This window comes from Anabrus simplex, chromosome 6, assembly GCF_040414725.1.
Source record: "Anabrus simplex isolate iqAnaSimp1 chromosome 6, ASM4041472v1, whole genome shotgun sequence".
NCBI lineage: Eukaryota > Metazoa > Arthropoda > Insecta > Orthoptera > Tettigoniidae > Anabrus > Anabrus simplex.
In genome coordinates this window covers 116,139,262-116,146,648 of record NC_090270.1, presented here as the reverse complement: position 1 = coordinate 116,146,648, position 7,387 = coordinate 116,139,262, and the positions used below count along the sequence as shown (strand labels likewise).

General features: G+C 41.8%; 1 protein-coding gene across 1 annotated transcript in view; it reads left to right on the top strand.

Moving 5' to 3' along the window:
- The first annotated feature begins 3,475 nt into the window (after window positions 1-3,475).
- The window catches only part of LOC136875889 (thyroid peroxidase), a 257,266-nt gene continuing 253,354 nt past the window's right edge, over window positions 3,476-7,387 (top strand). The window contains exon 1 of the mRNA XM_068228240.1: window positions 3,476-3,792. The gene's annotated coding sequence lies outside the window, so the exon portion shown is untranslated. The remainder of the gene's footprint in view (window positions 3,793-7,387) is intronic.

Below are 7,387 nucleotides of genomic sequence, written 5' to 3'. Positions count from 1 at the left end.
GTCACCTTTAATCACCAGGAGAAAAATAATAATATAGAACTTAGTACGGCATAATAGTCTACTTATTCCTGTTGTATTGAACTTATGCTGCATTCGTTTTCTAGAGCAGCTCTAGCCCACAGCCTCAATCAGTATTTGTTACAATCGTTACTGTACTCTTGATGAGCCGAGTAGTGTCGTGTTTGATAACGTGTTTCTTTTGACATCAGGTTCTATTTGGTACGTCAATGTGTCGAAGGAAAGGTTAAAAAGTAGTCAGATATTTCGTAAAGAGTGGTTAAATAATTAAACTTTAAGAGACTGGTTGGTTGAGCTTCCCAGTGATCTCAAATACGGACGGTGCGTCTATTGGCACTTTCCGCACTTATCAAAAACAATGAAAACGGTATTGAAAGTGAAAATAACTTTCCAAATAGATTTGAAAATTTCCCTATGGTCTTTGCTGCTGTGAACTGCGAGCATATTCTTTGAAAAAGAATAGTACCATGTGGCTTCATATGAAACCACAGGACCTCAACCCAGCACATCTGCTTCAGAGCATATAGTGCGCGGAGGAGAATATGATGAATTCCTGTTCTGAAACTGGTGAGTGTTGAGTTAATCTCTTTTATTAAAACAGCTGGTATATGCTATTTTTCTTCAGTTCGAAATTTAGCAGAATTTAGCGGATTTTCAACTAAAATTTAGCGGAGAAAAGATTTATGGGTCGGCAACACTGGCCTTGAGGCGTAGTTCTCGTTCTGTTTTCCTAAAAAAAGAACAAAAAACAAGTATTAGCATGTATCTGTCGACGTACGTTGCTACAAAATCTCTTTCTCGGAATCATGTCTTATAAACCTGCATCCTAACTGTTTCGGGAAAAGAAAGAAAAATACATATAGTACAGTATTTTGAAATCTTGTGTTTGAAACTCGGCGCAGATAACATGCATCTAGTTAAAAACGCCGTCCCAGTTTTTAAAATGCTTAAAATATAACAAAATATGACTTTATATCATTAAAATTAGCAAAATGGGATCGAAGCAATAAGAATGGCCGAAATATGCACTTAATGCAACATAAAATTGCTTTAAATAAGGTCATGTACTTATTATTCTGAGTTATTTTTCAAATTTTGGGTAAAATGAGCTCAGGAAAGAAATATGAATTTTCCTTAACATCCGAACCGTAATAATCACGAATATCCCCGTTATTATTTCTCGCAAGGTAAAAACACGTTAAACATAAAATATCGTAAATTATATTGTACATAACTTTCATTGTGTACTATTTCCTGATACAGCTAATATTAACGGAAAATGTGATATTTCCTGTTTTTCTACCCTCAAAATACTAATCACACACTAACCTCTATGGCCTAGTATACACCCTGGCTATCCCTGAACTTTAATACCGATTTTCGAGAAATTCTGTCCAATCGATTTCCCGTGATGTCGTGACGAACATACCGACAGACACAGAACTGAATCTATTTTTATACCCAGTCTGAGATAAATACGAAGTTGACCTAAGAGGTAAACACTTGAAAGGTACAAACAGTTTTTTTAAATCGTGTGGCTGTTGATGGTAGCCTGGTGCAGCAATTGTAAGGCAGACATTTCAAGACGAGGGCGGCCGGCGTCCGCCATGTATGGAAAACAGCGTATTATTGTATTGGAAGATAGTGTTGTGGATGGTGTATGAATTTCAGGGATGTTGCGGACAGCATAAACACCCATTACCCGACCCAAAGGATTTAACCATTTAAGGTTCAAATCTCAGACCAAGCCGGGAATCAACCCGGGACCTTCTGAACCGAAGGAACTACACAGAGCCAGACAACGAAATGATGTTACTTATGTAGATTTTTCCTGTAAATTTCCAATGTAAAATAGTAAGAAATTAATACAGTTGATTTCACTGTAAACCTCCATATTCCCGGTTGTCTGTTAGCTTCTAGGTTTTATTTCTTCAGATACTGTCAGCTGAACTTGTTTCACTCATAAAATTGTATATCAGGCATTGAACTAATACTCTTCGTCCTTCTCCTTAAAGTACTGTGATGATAATTATCTTATCCGTCTGATGTTTTTTAATATTTTTATTAGAATTATTACGTCTCGCCGACTTATTCAAGTCTTATGGCGACGCCTTGGTACGTCCGATCCTGGCTCAGTCCGGTGGTATTTGAAGGTGCTCAAATAAGTCAGCCTCTTGTCGGTAGATTAACTGGCACGTAAAAGAACTCCTGCGGGACTGAATTCCGGCACTTCGGCGTCTCCGAAAAACAGTAAAAATGTAATTAGTGGGACGTAAAGCAAATGGCCATAATTATGTACTTTTAGCGACGATTGTATAGGACAAGGAAGGAAGGAACCGTGGCCTTAATTAAGGTAACCTTTACCTGGTGTGAAAATCGGAAACCACAGAAACCTTCTTCAGAACTGTCAACAACTGGGATCAATACACCGTCTTCCGAAAGCAAGCTACCGGCTACATGGTTCGAACCACGCAGCCTTCTCGCTCCGTTATTGGGAACTGATTCGTGATTGCTGGGGTAGATATAACGATCGTATAACGCCTGGGAACTAGAAAGGCACATATCCTGTAGCCTGGCCTACATTAACATTCACTGTTTGGTAACAAACCGTGGTCCAGACTAGCCACGAGCCAGCCTGGTCGCTCGGTTGTGACCGGAATCGATCACATTATTGAGAGCAAACGGCCCACTAGTGGCAAGGGGGAACAGAGTGAGGGGAGGCCGCTGAAACTCAGTCTGCCGCTGACCGGGCCACCAGACCAGACACTTCCCGTCCCCTCCCCAATAGCTTTATAATTAAACAACAGTTCCTATAATGACTCATCCTTGTGTTACACCAGGCAACTTTAAAAACTAAACCCACCTCTTTTTTTTAGCATACCGTGATTGGCTGAATCATTCAGGCGTATCAAGTAAGCAGCATGCTCACCGTGCTGTACCCCCACCATTCCCACCGACCCCCACTCCCACTTTACAAACTTTAAAGGTGCTTGCTTGTTACTTAACCTACTTTTGTTGCCAGTTGGCCGACTAACAGGTTTTTCAGACTCGGGCTTCAAGTCTCTTACGTTTTAAGAGGTTTTTGACCTACTGCCTTACTTGTCGACATTATAGTAGAGAACATCTTTCTTGCTGTGCAGGTACACACCCCCATACTAACTTATACCCCTCTCCCCACACCTTAGTTAGACCTTTTTTCCTTTAGGACCTACTCATTCCAAATCAGGGCCCCCTACATCTCTCTCTGTCGCTCCCACCCTAGTCTCACTCCCCCCCACCAAAATCTTCACTCACTTCCCTCCCCAAAACATTTGATCCAGGCTGACCATAACCTTACTTCCAATTCAGTTATATCACTTCACTAGTTCCAGAAGGCGAAGCCAGCTAGTCTCCGTAAACAATTTGTAAACAAGCCTTTCGAACTGTGATATAACAGTCTACTAGAGAGGATAAAAAACATATCCAGGGAAGAGTAGCATCTTTCAAGAATACACAAACGGGAAAGTAGTGTTGTTTTGTGCTCCACTTCAAGTTCTACTTGTGTCTTGTGTGACTGTGTTTGCTATAATGCCTGAGGGTCTTGCAAGTGATTCCAACGGCTACGGAGGTCAGTCTTATTCCTCGGGGGGATATACTGGATCTAGCGGCGGATCAGCGTCGCAGCAGCGTCGAGTTCAAGTCACCGCCAAAATCCTGTTTGGGTCTGTCAGTGCCATAACTAACATGAAGAACGCCGAGAAGGCGAACCGTAACAAGCGCTCCCAGTAGCAACAGGTGAGTTAACATGCTTACATCCACGTGGTCATTTAAAGAGCTGAGCTTGGGGCTCACAAAAATTAACATTTAATCAAAGGTTCCGCAACCGTTCGGATACAACTCTCAGTAAAACCCAGAATGTATTGAAGAGTCTCTACGTGCAGCAGGGTGAAATAGTTCCTTCAGATGGCCATGTAATTGTATTTTAAATATACCGCTCTTCATTAACATAAGTGAATGCTTGTGCTTGTTGTGTGACGTCGTTAGCTGCACCTGTCATTTGTTTATTATTATTATTATTATTATTATTATTATTATTATTATTATTATTATTATTATTATTGTCCGACTCGTTGGCTGAATGGTCAGCGTACTGGCCTTCGGTTCAGAGAGTCCCGGGTTCGATTCCCGGCCGGGTCGGAGATTTTAACCTTCATTGGTTAATTCCAGTGGCCCGGGGGCTGGGTGTTTGTGCTGTCCCCAACATCCCTGCAACTCACACACCACACATCACTATCCTCCACTACAATAACACGCAGTTACCTACACATGGCAGATGCCGCCCACCCTCATCGGAGGGTCTGCTTTACAAGGGCTGCACTCGACTAGAAATAGCCATACGAAAAATATTATTATTATTATTACTATTATTATTATTATTATTATTATTATTATTAATATTATTTCCGAGCTGAGTAGCTCAGACAGTACAGCGTTGGCCTTCTGAGCTATGAGTTCGATTTTGGTTCAGTCCGGTGCTATTTAGAGATGCTCATATACGCCTGCCTCGTGTCGCTAGATTTACTGGACGTAAGAGAATTCATGTGGGACAAATTTCCGACACCTATGTGTCTCCGAAAACCGTCAAAGTAGTTAATGGTATATAAATCCAATAGCATTGTATTATTATTGTTATTTTTTTAACAATTGGCTTTACGTCGCAGTGACACATGGCGACGATGGGCAGGAAAGGGCTAGGCGTGGGAAGGAAACGGCCGTGGCCTTAATTAAGGTACAGCCCCAGCATTTGCCTGGTGTGAAAATGGGAAACCACGGAAAACCATCTTCAGAGCTGCCGATAGTGGGTTTCGAACCCTCTATCTCCCGGATGCAAGCTCACATCTCCGCGCCCCTAACCGCGCGGCCAATCCACCCGGTATATTAGTAGTAGTAGTAATAGTAGTAGTTTTAAGAGACACACGGGTTTTCAGATTTGTCTTGCAGGAGTTCCTTAACATGCCTGGAGCCAGTACAATAGAGATGTCGCATTTAAATACCTCGCCGACCACGGTCGTAATCGAACGTGCTATCTTAAGAACAGAAGGACAAGGAGAGACCTACTGGGCCACTGAATTTGATCATCTTTGTGAATTCCTTAAGCTGCATTTACCTACAGTAGGGCCTATATCTGACATCAGGTAAATCTCCGTGGAAGACAGATGAGTTAGAGAAGGGAAGAATGAAAATATATAAGGGAAGATGTTTATAATAATAATAATAATAATAATAATAATAATAATAATAATAATTTGCTTTACGTCGCACTGACACAGATAGGTCTTATGGCGACGGTGGGGTAGGAAAGGCCTAGGAGTGGGAAGGAAGTGACCGTGGCATTCATTAAGGTACAGCCCAAGCATTTGCCTGATGTGAAAATGGGAAACCACGAAAAACCATCTTCAGGGCTGCCGACAGGATCTCCCGAATGCAAGCTGATGGCTACGTGACCCAAGCCACACGGCCACTTGCTCGGTAAAGGGAAGAAGTAAACATTTAGAAAAGATCATCAGGATCACATTTCCATGATACAAGAATTGTACTATTTTGTAAAAATGAGACTTGAGTTCGTCTTAGGTTCTCAGCAAACTTACTGCTGCTTGTTGAGTGTGTAGTTAACACTTCACTTATAAGGAATTTTGTCACTGATTTAAGTAGGCTACGCATTTCTTCAGAAAGACGATGTAATAAGTTACTCATATGCCTAAAATGTGTAGTACATCATCTTCCAGTTATTGTGTCAACTCCCACCGATGTCTTATACATACGTGTAACTATTAACATTTCGGGTTGACATTATCCACAAGTCAAGCTCTCATCTTTACTCAATTCATCTCAACTCAAATCAATGAGATAATAATTTTCCTGGGATTTTTATCAATCCAGAGTCTCATTCCAGGTTAGTAACCTTGATGCTTAAGGCTCTTAGAAAGAATCAACAATAAAGTTATGTTTCTACTATCTTTCAGTATCAGGTTGCAATTAACTTATCATATAATTTTACTGTGAGTACTATTTAAAGAAATAGCAACTAAAATCTCTGCTTGTGCGTCTGTAATAAGTACGTATGTTATTATGTGCTATGGAAAACTATAAGCTATTGAATGAAAAAGCATCAATCAACACAATATTTTATAATAGCTGATTGTATTGTTTATAATGTAGTGAAGGAAGCTTTTATCATTACGACTCTACTACTACTAACATGTTTTCATTCCTCCCCTGGAGGGGGAGGCGGGCCTCTTAGACGATGACGCCGTCTCTCAGGCCAGGAGATTTGTTACGGTGAAGGAGAAGCGTGGAGAAGATGAGGGGGTTGGCGGCTGTGACCTATACTCGAAACTGTCCCGGCATTCGCATTCGTCTTAGTGCAGGAGAATGGAAAACTACGGAAAACCATTCTCAGAACAGCCGACGGTTGGCCCAGTCGTGAGGTTCAGCCCTGTCCCGTCTCCCGAATGCAGAGGCGTAGAGCCACGGTAGACCCGTGGCCATCCCTCCTTTGCTCGGTTGTTCGGTCAGAGTGCAGAACTGTTGGACCACGGACCATCCGTGGTCACTTATGGGCCGAGACCCACTCTGCATCTACCGAGACGGTAGAGGTGGGATCCCTCGCTGAGTCCGAGGGAAAAACCGACCCTGGAGGGTAAAAAGATTAAGAAAGAATAAATAAATAAATGAATAAATAAATAAATAAATACATGTAAACAGAAACCCTATACGCCACTGAGTATGTGATAACAGGAAAGGACTGACGGACAAACTGGAGATCTTGGCGGGAATATCCTGAGAAATATACCGAGACCAGTCGGAGTAGATTCTAATACAGAAGGTGAATAACAAAATCATAGACGACGCCGAGAAGAGACTTCTAACTTTCTATGGACATATCTCAAGGATGGACCCAATTGAATTGACTAGCCGACTTCTCATCTACTGTGAAGATCAAGCAAGACACCATGGCTAACAGAAGTGATTAAAGATGTGGAGGAACTGGGAGTAACAGAAAGTGACATCAGAGAAAGTAATAATGTTATTGATTTTACGCCCCACTAACAACATTTGAATTTTTTGGAGATGCCGAGATGCCGGAATTTTGTCCCGCAGAAATTATTTTACGTACCTGCAAATCTTTCGGCTGACGTATTTGAGCACCATCAAGTACAATCGGACTGAGTTAGAATCGAATCCGGGTGAGCTGGCCGTGCGGTTAGGGGCGCGCAGCTGTGAGCTTGCATCCGGGAGATAGTGAGTTCGAACCCCACCGTCAGCTGTCCTGAGAATGGTTTTCTATGGTTTTCCATTTTAACTTCCAAGCAAATGCCGCGACAGATCC